The sequence below is a fragment of the Lutra lutra genome, chromosome 17 (assembly GCF_902655055.1).
Source record: "Lutra lutra chromosome 17, mLutLut1.2, whole genome shotgun sequence".
Classification (NCBI taxonomy): domain Eukaryota; kingdom Metazoa; phylum Chordata; class Mammalia; order Carnivora; family Mustelidae; genus Lutra; species Lutra lutra.
This window is the reverse complement of record NC_062294.1, coordinates 6,099,327-6,111,740: the sequence shown is the minus strand read 5'-3', so window position 1 is coordinate 6,111,740 and position 12,414 is coordinate 6,099,327.

Below are 12,414 nucleotides of genomic sequence, written 5' to 3'. Positions count from 1 at the left end.
AAGCCAAAGTTGGTGGCATCACAATTCCAGACTTCAAGCTCAATTACAAAGCTGTAATCATTAAGACAGTATGGTACTGGCACAAAAACAGACACATAGATCAATGGAATGAATGAAGAGCCCAGAAATAGGGGTCATGGTCAACTAATCTTTGACAAAGCAGGAAAGAATGTCCAATGGAAAAAACATACTATCTTCAACAAATGGTGTTGGGAAAATTGGACAGCCACATGCAGAAGAACGAAACTGGACCATTTCCTTACATCACTCACAAAAATAGACTCAAAATGGATGAAAGACCTCAATGTGAGAAAGGAATCCATCAAAATCCTTGAGGAGAAGACTGGCAGCAACCTCTTTGACCTCAGTTGCAGCAACTTTTTTCTAGAAACATCGCCAAAGGCAAGGGAAGCAAGGGAAAAAAGAACCCTATTGGGACTTTATCAAGATCAAAAGCTTTAGCACAGCAAAGAAAACAGTCAACAAAACCAAAAGACAACTGAAAGAATGGGAGAAGATGTTTGCAAATGACATATCAGATAAAGGGCTAGTATCCAAAATCTATAAAGAACTTAGCAAACTCAATACCCAAAGAACAAACAATCCAATCAAGAGATGGGCAGAGGACATGAACAGACATTTCTGCAAAGAAGACATCCAGATGGCCAACAGACACATGAAAAAGTGCTCCACATCACTTGGTATCAGGGAAATACAAATCAATGAGATACCACCTCACACCAGTCAGAATGGTTAAAATTAACAGTCAGGAAATGACAGATGCTGGCAAGGATGCAGAGAAAGGGGGACCCTCCTACACTGTTGGTAGGAATGCAAGCTGATGCAAGCATTCTGGAAAACAGCATGGAGGTTCCTCAAAAAGTTGAAAATAGAGCTACCCTATGACCCAGCAATTGCATTACTGGGTATTTACCCTAAAGATACAAATGTAGGGATCCGAAGGGGCATGTTTATAGCAACAATGTTCACAATAACCAAACTATGGAAAGAACCTAGATGTCCATCAACAGATGAATGGATAAAGAAGATGTGGTATATATATACAATAGAATACTATGCAGCCATCAAAAGAAATGAAATCTTGCCATTTGCAACAATGTGGATGGAACTAGAGGGTATTATGCTGAGCGAAATAAGTCCATCAGAGAAAGACAATTTTCATATGAACTCCCTGAAATGAGGAATTTGAGAGGCAACATTGGGGGTTTTGGGGGGAGGTAAGGAAAAAAATGAAACAAGGTGGGATCAGGAGGGAGACAAAGCATAAGAGACTCTCAATCTCACAAAACAAACTGAGGGTGGCCGGGGGGAGCAGTGTAGGGAGAGGGTGGTTGGGTTATGGACATTGGGGAGGGTGTGTGCTATGGTGAGTGCTGTGAAGTGTGTAAGCCTAACAATTCACAGACCTGAACCCCTGGGGCTAATAATACATTATATGTTAATAAAAAATTTAAAAAAAGAAATAAAAATCAAAAGGAAGGATGGAAAGATTAGAAAGTAATTTGAAGGCTAAAAATAGAGAGATCTCAATATGTTTGTAGTCTGAATTTGCATATTCTTCTGCCTGCTACCAATATTCCTTTTTAGGGGATTTTGTCATTCAAGAGATCCTACCTCCCCACCGGAGGGTAGTCATGTGACTGAGGCTGGCCAATCCACTTATAAGCTTGGCTCCAGAGGTTGGTTCAAGGGTAGCCTCCTGACCCAAGAAGAGCCAGTCATGGCTCCCAATGGTGGAAGAATTGCTAAGGCTATGGGAAAAAGGGGAACCTTCTAGAGCCAACCAAAAGCCCACCAACAATGAAGCCAGGATAGAGGAAAATGGAGCAAAATCATGATGAAAACCAGGGTCTGATAACATAGCTTGAACTCCTTGATTTAGCTACACCTACAGATCCACCATTCAGATTGATTTCCAAATTGGATGAGCCAAAACATTTCCTTTTAACTATTTCAGGTTGGCTTTCTGTCTTTTGCAACAGAATTAATTCCTGACAAATACATACAAATACAAATACAAAAACTCTAGGGAAGAGCTCAGTGAGGAACAAGGAAAATAATGTTTGACAAAGAAAATAAGCATGGCTACAGTGTTCTAAGGGAGGAAGAAATGGATGAAACCAAAGAAAATAAGACAGGAGTTAGAGTGGGTATTACTCAGTGGCCCTCTCCCACAGAAAAGCAATTTTTCTATTAAAATTTCTTTTGAGGTTTTATCCACACAGTCTGTGAGCACAGTCCCTCTGGAGTAAGGTGAAACAAAATACTGGCCGAGCCTCATGGTACAAACCAGATATTTCAGCGGATCACTGGTAGTCTCAAACTACAGGAATGATGTTTGCCTAGGATAACAGTACATTGTGGCTAGGGTGACAAGACATTCTGTCTCGGTTTATCATAAAACTTATTTACCATGTTATGAAATGTAATGTAAAGATGTAAATGTAAAGATGACTAAAGTGAGAATTCCAGTTTACCATGGGAAACAGGAAGATTCATAAGCAAACTCAAGGTTTTTGTCCTAAATTATTTTACTTTCAGGATATTCCATTCATGTTCAGGGTGTTCCGGTGACCTGGTAATCACCCGCAAATTTTACCTATTTAGATCTACTTTCTGGGCTTCCTTCTATTTTCATACTAGGCAATGATCCACTGATAGATAGAATGTAACCTCTCTCTTTGGCATTGTCTTGTCTTCTCTCTCCTGACTATTTAAGAATAATTCCATAGAGAGTAGGTCCTGACTTGAAACATACTTGTCTTTGGTCTGGGTACGATTTCTAGGTAAGACTCACATATTTGCACAAAACGATTTCATTGATAAACTCAAAATTTCACACTTTCCTCTTGAATACCCATGGTAAATAACAAAACTGGTCTGAAAAATCATAAGAGGTCTAGGCCAATGCATGTCACTGCCATTGTAATGCTGGACTTTTTTCTGCGGGGGTTGTGGGAGGAAAGACGCTGTCCAGCATCTATTTGCTTTCCTATTTGGAAACCATTCCCCATGTGTAAGATCTTGGTGGAAAGCAATGCTTTTCCTCAAACTACAGCAGCCTGAAGATCTAAATGCTGCCTTTACCCACATCTCAGCCTCGAGGATTTGGGTATAATGAACGAATGTTTTGACCTTCCTAGGACACGGAATGTCAATTGAGGCATATGAAGAGTGACGGTGGCAGTCTCCCACAATGATAGTTGTGTTTCCTCTTGCTTAGCCCTTTGGAGACATTTGGTCCTGTTAATCAATTTTTCAAGTTTGATCCTTCAACCTTCCCTTGATGATGCAAAATAAATAAATAAATAAATAAATAAATAAATTTTGTTAGAAGACTGAACTGGGATTCTGTTGCTTGTAACCATGAGCATTCTAATTTATGTCCTCCTCTGTCTCCTCCTCACTAACACAGTGTTTCGAAGACTCACTCCCAATACACAGCTCCACATTTTCATGGGTCCTCAGGGTGAATGGCACCAAGAAGGGATGACATGTGTATTTTCCCTGTATACCATGCCAGTAGCCCCCTCCTCCTCTCCTGCTCTGTCTAGGGCTCTCTCCCACTGGCACAATTGCAGTGGGAAGGGGCTCCAGGCAGGTCCTGGATTCCCATCTCTTCTTTTTGGTTTCTACCGAGAAATGTCTTTATAACCCCCAGACAGAAGTCTTTGGGCTGTGTTGTAAGGGGCAGGTTGGGAGAGACGAAAGGAAGAGGATTTTGGAGGAAGCCCTTTTCCAGGGAGGCTTATACAAAGGGCTGATGGCTCTACTAGTCTCTCTGTGCTTTGAGGTCAAAGGACCACTCTCTCCTCCTCCTGCACCATGATTTGTTTTTGTTCCATGTTTGGAATACTAGTTAATATTGCTTCAAATAGGTCACATTCTTGGTGTCTGAGTGGCCAGGCGGAATGCTGTGGCATTTTGGAGCTGTATGGGGTTATGGGCAGTATGTGTCCCCTCAAAATTCCGGTGTTGAAACCCTAACTCCCAGTGTGACAGTGTTAGGTAGAGCTTTGGGAGGTAATTATATCATCAGGGTTGAGCCCTTGGGATGGGATCCGAGCCCTTTAGAGGAAGAGAAAGGAGAGAGCTTGCCTTTCTCTCTCACCGTGTGAGGATACAACGAGAAGATAGCCATCTCCAAGCCAGCAAGCAGACTTTCTCCAGTCACCGGATCTGCCAGCACCTTGGTTGTGTCCATCTCAGGCTCCAGAACTATGAGAAATAAATGTGTGTCATTGAAGTCACTCAGTCTGTGGTGTTTGTTAGAGCAGCCTGAGCTGACTAGAACACGTGGGCTTGGGTTCAAGGCTTGCGTCCGCTCTTCCATAACCGGATGGCCTTCAGCAAGCTGTTGAACTTCTCTGATTCTTAGGTTATTTTTCTCTTTTTACTCCAAATGTAGGGGCAGTGGTAATGTTAATCTCATGCAGTTGTTGTGATGATTAAATAGAATAATGATGCAAGGGATTTAGCCAGTGCCTGGCATCTAACGCGGGCCCCATAATGGTAGTTGTTTAGCTCCCCTTTCCCTGGGAATGCTTTTACTGGAGACTCAGGTCACACTGGTGGGTTCTTTCTAGGTAGAGGCCAGACGCCTGGAAGGCCAGTATCATGCTGTGCGTTTACAGCCAGGACTTTAGGAACATTCTGATCCAAATGGGGATTTTCAGTGCCAATTGGCTAATGCTCTTCCCACAAAAGCACAAGGGCATCTTTCATGGAAAAACAATGAAGTCACACCCTTTTCTCTTCCTGATAAGAATACCTACTGTCTTCTCTTTTTTTTAAGATAACAGTCATTCATGACTTGCTATGTGCCAGGAACCATTTAATCCTTATAATAACCCTATGACATCTGTACTGATATCATCTCCAGTTTTTAGATAAGAAACTAGGCTTAAGGGGGACCTTGCCTAAAGTCACACTTCAGGGGTGCCTGGGTGGCTCAATGGGTTAAGCCTTTGCCTTTAGCTTGGGTCATGATCTCAGGGTCCTGGGATCGAGTCCTGCATCGGGCTCTCTGCTCAGTGGGGAGCCTGCTTCTCCCTCTCTTCTCTTTCTCTGCCTGCCTCTCTGCCTACTTGTGATCTCTCTGTCAAATAAATAAATAAGATCTTAAAAAAAAAGTCATTCTCCAAAGCTATTATGTAGTAGAATTATTATTTTTTTTAAAGATTTTATTTATTTATTTATCTGACAGAGAGAGATCACAAGTAGTCAGAGAGGCAGGCAGAGAGAGAGAGGAGGAAGCAGGCTCCCTGCTGAGCAGAGAGAGCCCAATGCGGGGCTCGATCCCAGAACCCTGAGATCATGACCTGAGCCAAAGGCAGAGGCTTTAACCCGCTGAACCACCCAGGCACCCCAGAATTTTTTTTTTAATTGTGGTAAAATATACACAATATAGGGGCACCTGGGTGGCTCAGTCTGTTGTGTGTCTGAGTCTTGGTTTCAGCTCAGGTCATAACCTCGAGGTCCGAAAATCAAGCTCTGTGTCAGGCTCCGTGCTCAGCAGGGAATCTGCTTGAGGTTCTTTCCTTCTACCTCACCTTCCCTTCTCTACCTCCCCACTGCTCGAGTGCATTCTCTCTCTAATATAAATAAATAAAATCTTTATAAATATATGTACACAATATAAAATTTGTCATTTTAACAATTTTTAAATGTATAATTCAGTGGTATTCAATATATTCATAATATTGTACAACCAATACCTCTATCCATTTCCAGAATTTTTCATCATCCCAAGGGTTGAGCTTTTAAAGCCAAGTTTGCTCAACTTCTAATTTGTGAAAGGAACTGTGCAGTGATTAAGAGCACAAATTCCTCTGGGGTTCCAATCTCAGTTCTGCCTTGATGAGCTATGAGATCTTGGAGAAGTTATTGATTTTTCTAGTGCTTCCATACCTTGATGTGTACATGGAGAGGGTGATTATCAATGGTACCTCTCTCACAGAGTGGCTATAGTATTAAATAATTTAAACCCTATTAAGTATTTAGAATCTACCTGGGAAAGAGTAAGTCCACCATGAGTATTAGTTACTATTACTCCATATTGCTAATTATAGGGTGCTATAGTAATGATGGGTGGGGAGCTAGAACATGAGCATTGTGTGAAGGAATGAAAGGATAATGATTTGCAGAGTGGGCTTGGGCTTGGGGTGATATAATGCTTCCTGACATAACACTGGTGGGGTTTCATTGGGTCACTAAAATCTGATGTTGAAAGATACCAACAGGGTATCTCTTATCACTAGGTAACCAGGTAGCCTGAGCAGGATACTGACAATACGTATGTTCCTCTCTACCTGCAGAGTGGGCTTCCCTGCAGATGGAGAGCCCAGGATAATCTGGAAAATGCAAGCCTGTATAGGTACCTACCTCAAATTCCTCTCCTCCCCTGACTCCAGGCCAGGAAGGCAGGACTCAGGACTTTCGTGACACCCGCACTCCTCCTTCCACAGTGGCAAAGAATATTTTCAGAAGATATTAAAAATTTCATATAAGAACCCAGTGAACACTCACCAAAGTTTTACTTAATTCATTAATGAGAGGGCCAGTGGAGAACCAGAGAACCAGTAAAACCTCTCTGGCTTAGCCACGAAGAAAGACCTAAATAAAAACCATCCCTCAGGGTGCCTGGGTAGCTCAGTGGGTTAAGCCTCTGCCTTCGGCTCAGGTCATGATCTCAGGGTCCTGGGATATAGCCCTGCATCGGGCTCTCTACTTGGTGGGGAGCCTGCTTCCCCCTCTCTCTCTGCCTGCCTCTCTGTCTACTTGTGATCTCTGTCTGTCAAGTAAATAAATAAAATCTTAAAAAAAAATTTAAAAATTAAAAAAAAAATTTTTTTTTCTTTAAAAAATTTTTTTCAGGGCGCCTGAGGGGGCTCAGTCGGTTGAGCTTCTGCCTTCGGCTCAGGTCATGATTTCAGGCTCCTGGGACTGAACTCCGCATCACGCTCCTTGCTCAGCTGGGCGCCTACTTCTCAAGTTCCTCCCTGCTCGCGCTCTCTCTGGCTATCTCTGTCACTATCTCGGTCTCTCTCTCAAATAAATAAATAAAATATTAAAAAATTTTTTGTAGTATATTGACACAGTGTTACATCAATTTCAGGTGTATAACGTATTGATTCAACATCTATGTTATGCTGTGCCCACCACCAGCATACCTACCATCTGTCACCATATGATGCTAATACAATACAGAGTAAGTTTAATTTTTTTTTTAAAGATTTTATTTATTTATTTGACAGAGAGAGATCACAAGTAGATGGAGAGGCAGTCAGAGAGAGAGAGAGAGGGAAGCAGGCTTCTCGCTGAGCAGAGAGCCCGATGCGGGACTCGATCCCAGGACCCTGAGATCATGACCTGAGCCGAAGGCAGCAGCTCAACCCACTGAGCCACCCAGGTGCCCCAATAAGTTTAATTTTGTAAGAAGGTGCCAAACTGTTTTCCAAGGTGGCTATACCATTTTGCACTTGGGCCACACAGTTTTGATTTCTTTTCTTTTCTTTTTTTTTTAAGATTTTATTTATTTATTTGACCGAGATCACAAGTAGGCAGAGAGACAGGCAGAGAGAGAGGAAGGGAAACAGGCTGCCCGCGGAGCAGAGAGCCCAATGTGGGGCTCGATTCCAGGACCCTGGGATTATAATCTGAGCTGAAGGCGGAGGCTTTAACTCACTGAGCCACCCAGGCGCCCCTGCAGTTTTCATTTCCGCTTATTACTGAGGCTGAGTTCCCCTGCTGGCCTCTGGAGTATTTCACCTCTTGTTTCTAGGTTTGATTTGTGTTTTTAAACTTGGGGAGTAGCTGGTTTACATTTGGGAACAGGCACCACCCAGGCAGAGAAAACAGCATGTGCATAAACCTGCCTTGGTGTAAGGAAGGAAACTCACGAGGTGAGATCCAAAGGCAGGTCCAAATTATGCAGGACGGGTGTTTATTTTCAGTGTAATGGGAAGCCATAGAAACATTTTCAATTCAAACACGATCAATTCCCAGAATTAAATATTAATTTGGCCTTTACTGCTGGCTTTCTCCTTCACTTTACTTATCCAGCTTCTCCGAGCCCTCCATTTTAATTTCATATACATATGTCTGCCTCCACAGCCTCCAAGCATTTACATTTTGAGAACGTCTTTCACAATATAAATAAAAGTTCCCAGCATTAGTCTGCAAAAAAAAAAAGAAGGAATCATGTCAAAGCACTGGCTTTTCCCTGGGTTATAAATTGCATGACTCACAGGAAGCAAAAAAGGGTAATTTGCATTAGATTTGACCAAGTTTTGTTAAATTAAAATTTGTCAAGTAATTATTCCACAAATGTATTGCAACAAAAAGAGGGGGAGATGGAGTAGGGATAATACAGATTAAAAGAAACTTTTGGAAGGGCGCCTGGGTGGCTCAGTCCATTGAGCATCTGCCTTTGGCTCAGGTCGTGATCCCAGGGACTTGGGATCAAGCCTGCATCGGGCTCCCTTGCTCAGTGGGGAGTCTGCTTCTCCCACTGCCCCTCACCGTGCTCCTGTGCTCTCTCTCACTCTCTCCCAAATAAGTAAGTAAAATCGTAAAAAATAAATAAATAAATAAATAAACAAATAAATAAATAAATAAAGGAAACTTAAAGAAATATCAGCCAGTCACAATATATAGACATATCTACAGCCGTCTATCGATCACCCATCTGCCTGCCTGCCTTGTTTACATGCCTGGTTCAGAGCCGCCAGAAGCAGACCCTTGGATGAAGATTCAAGGATAAGCAGTTTATTTGGGAGGTACAGGAAACCCTTGCAGGGAGCGAAGAGAAAGAAGAACGGCCATTAAGCTGTCTGATCAAACAGGTCAGCCCTGAGGGCAACTGGGGCTCAACCACTGGGAAAAATCTCCAAACTGGTGCTGAACACATACCTCCAGCTGCTCGCTCCTGAGCGGTGGCGGGGTGTTTTGATACCAAGTCTGACCAGTGACTGGGTGAGGCTTGTCCCAGAAGCAGCAGTCTCTGGCACTTGCGGCGTGCTGTGTCTAGGCAGAAGCCGGAAGAGCATTTTCCCACAAATCTGGAGAAGCTCCACAGAGAAGTGGATCCCGTTGGCTGGAGCACAGGGAAGTGGGGATATAAGGGAGACGGGCCATTCGCCAAGCAGATCTTCTCCAGTGCGCGCTGTGCCATACACCATCCAGACCTGCTTGTGCTCCACATGATTGCCCAGTGTGATAAAGAAAAACTCACAGTCGGAGGATTAGTGAGACAAATTACAGTCCCTGCTGCATTATTTCCATCTTCTACCACTGGTTCTAGAGGTCCCTCTTGCTCATCTGCTTGGGGTGGTCTAGCTTGCTTCTCCAGTGAGGTAACTCAGAGCTACAGCTCTGAAGACTGCCAACCTTTGCTTGCCATGGCCTTGAGAGGTAATGGTGTGTCCAGTCCATTTATCGTTCTCCTTGGATGTGGAGGCACCGGGGGGAGTCCTGTGAATTCCTGGAGTACCATTCATACTCCTGTCCTTCCCCAGTCTTCAGCAGCAACCTTAGAATCTTGTGGGCTAGTCCAGGAGAGTCACTCCTGCTGGTAGTGACTCTTTCCTTTGCCTTCTGGCCTTGGGCTATACTTACCCTCCTTGTGATGGTGCGAGACGACACGCCTACACGATGAGATGGAGTGAAGAGAGGCACCTGTAGTGTAGCGTTGGGCTCCCCACGAGGAGGGTCATCTGCTTCTGCACTGCGGCTGACTACAGGAGACTGAAGACGGGGGAGCTCCTGGGCCTCTAGGCTCACTTAAAAGGATTTGTTTTAGCAATTGACGGAGTGTCAAAACAAAAGATCAGGGAAGATGCGGTGCTCCCAGCTTGGAAAGGAGTTACTTTCAGATTTCTCAGCTTCAAGCTCATCTCTTCCTAGGTCCCTTCTCGGGGAAGTTCAGCAAAGAAAGGGCTTTCCAGTTTTCCTCCTCCCTTCCTTCCTTGCTTTTTTTTTTTTTTTTTTTTTTTAAAGACTTTATTTATTGTAGACATTGCTGCTATAAACACTCGGGTGCATGTGCCCCTTCGGATCACTACGTTTGTATCTTTAGGGTAAATACCCAGCAGTGCAATTGTTGGGTCATAGGGTAGTTCTATTTTCAACATTTTGAGGAACCTCCATGCTGTTTTCCAGAGTGGTTGCACCAGCTTGCATTCCCACCAACAGTGTAGGAGGTTCCCCTTTCTCCGCATCCTCGCCAGCATCTGTCATTTCCTGACTTGTTAATTTTAGCCATTCTGACTGGTGTGAGGTGATAGCTCATTGTGGTTTTGATTTGTATTTCCCTGATGCCGAGTGATATGGAGCACTTTTTCATGTGTCTGTTGGCCATCTGGATGTCTTCTTTGCAGAAATGTCTGTTCATGTCCTCTGCCCATTTCTTGATTGGATTATTTGTCCTTTGGGTGTTGAGTTTGCTAAGTTCTTTATAGATTTTGGACACTAGCCCTTTATCTGATATGTCATTTGCAAATATCTTCTCCCATTCTGTCAGTTGTCTTTTGGTTTTGTTCACTGTTTCCTTTGCTGTGCAAAAGCTTTTGATCTTGATGAAATCCCAATAGTTCATTTTTGCCCTTGCTTCCCTTGCCTTTGGCGATGTTCCTAGGAAGATGTTGCTGCGGCTGAGGTCGAAGAGGTTGCTGCCTGTGTTCTCCTCAAGGATTTTGATGGATTCCTTTCTCACATTGAGGTCCTTCATCCATTTTGAGTCTATTTTCGTGTGTGGTGTAAGGAAATGATCCTAGATGTCCATCAACAGACGAATGGATAAAGAAGATGTGGTATATATACACAATGGAATACTATGCAGCCATCAAAAGAAATGAAATCTTGCCATTTGCGACGACGTGGATGGAACTAGAGGGTATCATGCTTAGCGAAATAAGTCAATCGGAGAAAGACAACTATCATATGATCTCCCTCATATGAGGGAGAGGAGATGCAACATGGAGGGTTAAGGGGGTAGGAGAAGAGTAAATGAAACAAGATGGGATTGGGAGGGAGATAAACCATAAGTGACTCTTAATCTCACAAAACAACTGACGGTTGATGGGGGGAAGGGGGTTTGGGGGGTGGGGTTATGGACATTGGGGAGGGTATGTGCTATGGTGAGTGCTTTGAAGTGTGTAAATTTGGTGATTCACAGACCTGTACCCCTGAGGATAAAAATATATGTTTATAAAAAATAAAATAAAAAAAAAGACTTTATTTATTTATTTGACAGAGATCACAAGTAGGCAGAGAGGCAGGCAGAGAGAGAGAGGAGGAAGCAGGCTCCCCGCTGAGCAGAGAACCCAATGTGGGGCTCCATCCCAGGACCCTGGGATCATGACCTGAGCCGAATGCAGAGGCTTAACCCACTGAGCCACCCAGGTGCCCCTCCTCCCTTCCTTTCTTAAGAACGAAAGAACATTTATCCTTCATTGAGGAAATGAAGAGTGAGTTTATATTAGAATTTTTATACTCAGACTTGGTTTAATATGAATTGGAGTTTCTGGAGTAAGACAATACTAATTCTGATTTATTTATCTGCTTATCTATCTGTGTATTTTTTAGGTAATCACCAAACTTGACGCTGCGCTCGAACTCACAACCCCAAAATCAGGAGTTGCATGCTCTGCTGGCTGAGTCAGCCAAGCACCCCTAATTCTAAGACTCTTAAGTATCTAAAGCCAATAAGCTTCTGGTTTGCATGATTCATCTTCATGAGAAAGCTCTTTGTAGCTTCCTAATTAGTACTTCTTCCCACCTCTGAAATCACTGATGTCTACTTAATGACCTCGTTTTCTGTGATCTCTTCATTTGTGAGAAGCAAGCTCAGGGACACTTCAGGCATTTCTTAGTTTTGCTCTTCTGCTCTCAGGTATAAAGTTTGGAAATCCTTAATTTCTCATTTGAAAATTGCCAACAATTCATGAGTGCTGGAGGGTGTTTTGAAGCCCTCTGCTCTCACCCACCTGTTTCTGCCTCAACATGGGGATACGTGTTCCAACCTTTCTTTTTCCAGTGAGGCTCCTCACCCGGTGGGACCTGCTCGATTCCTGCTGGAGGCCTTCAGGTGCTTCTGCCACTTTTGGTAGAGAAAACAGGAGCAACCTCAGAACTGTACACTTGACCATTTGCACTGTCATTTCTAAAAACCCAGATGTCGACTTTCCAGAATCAAGGGGATCCAGGCCATAACCTCTTAAGAAATTCTTCTGAAGGCAGCTCTAATGTCACCACAGTCCTGAGTAGGGATGGGCCAGCCAGCAACCTAACATTATGGCATGATTTTCTTCCCTTGACATTTCTCTCCAGCAACATCTACATTGTAACTTATCCCATTTGATGGATTTCTCCTGGCTAACTCGGAGAAACTTT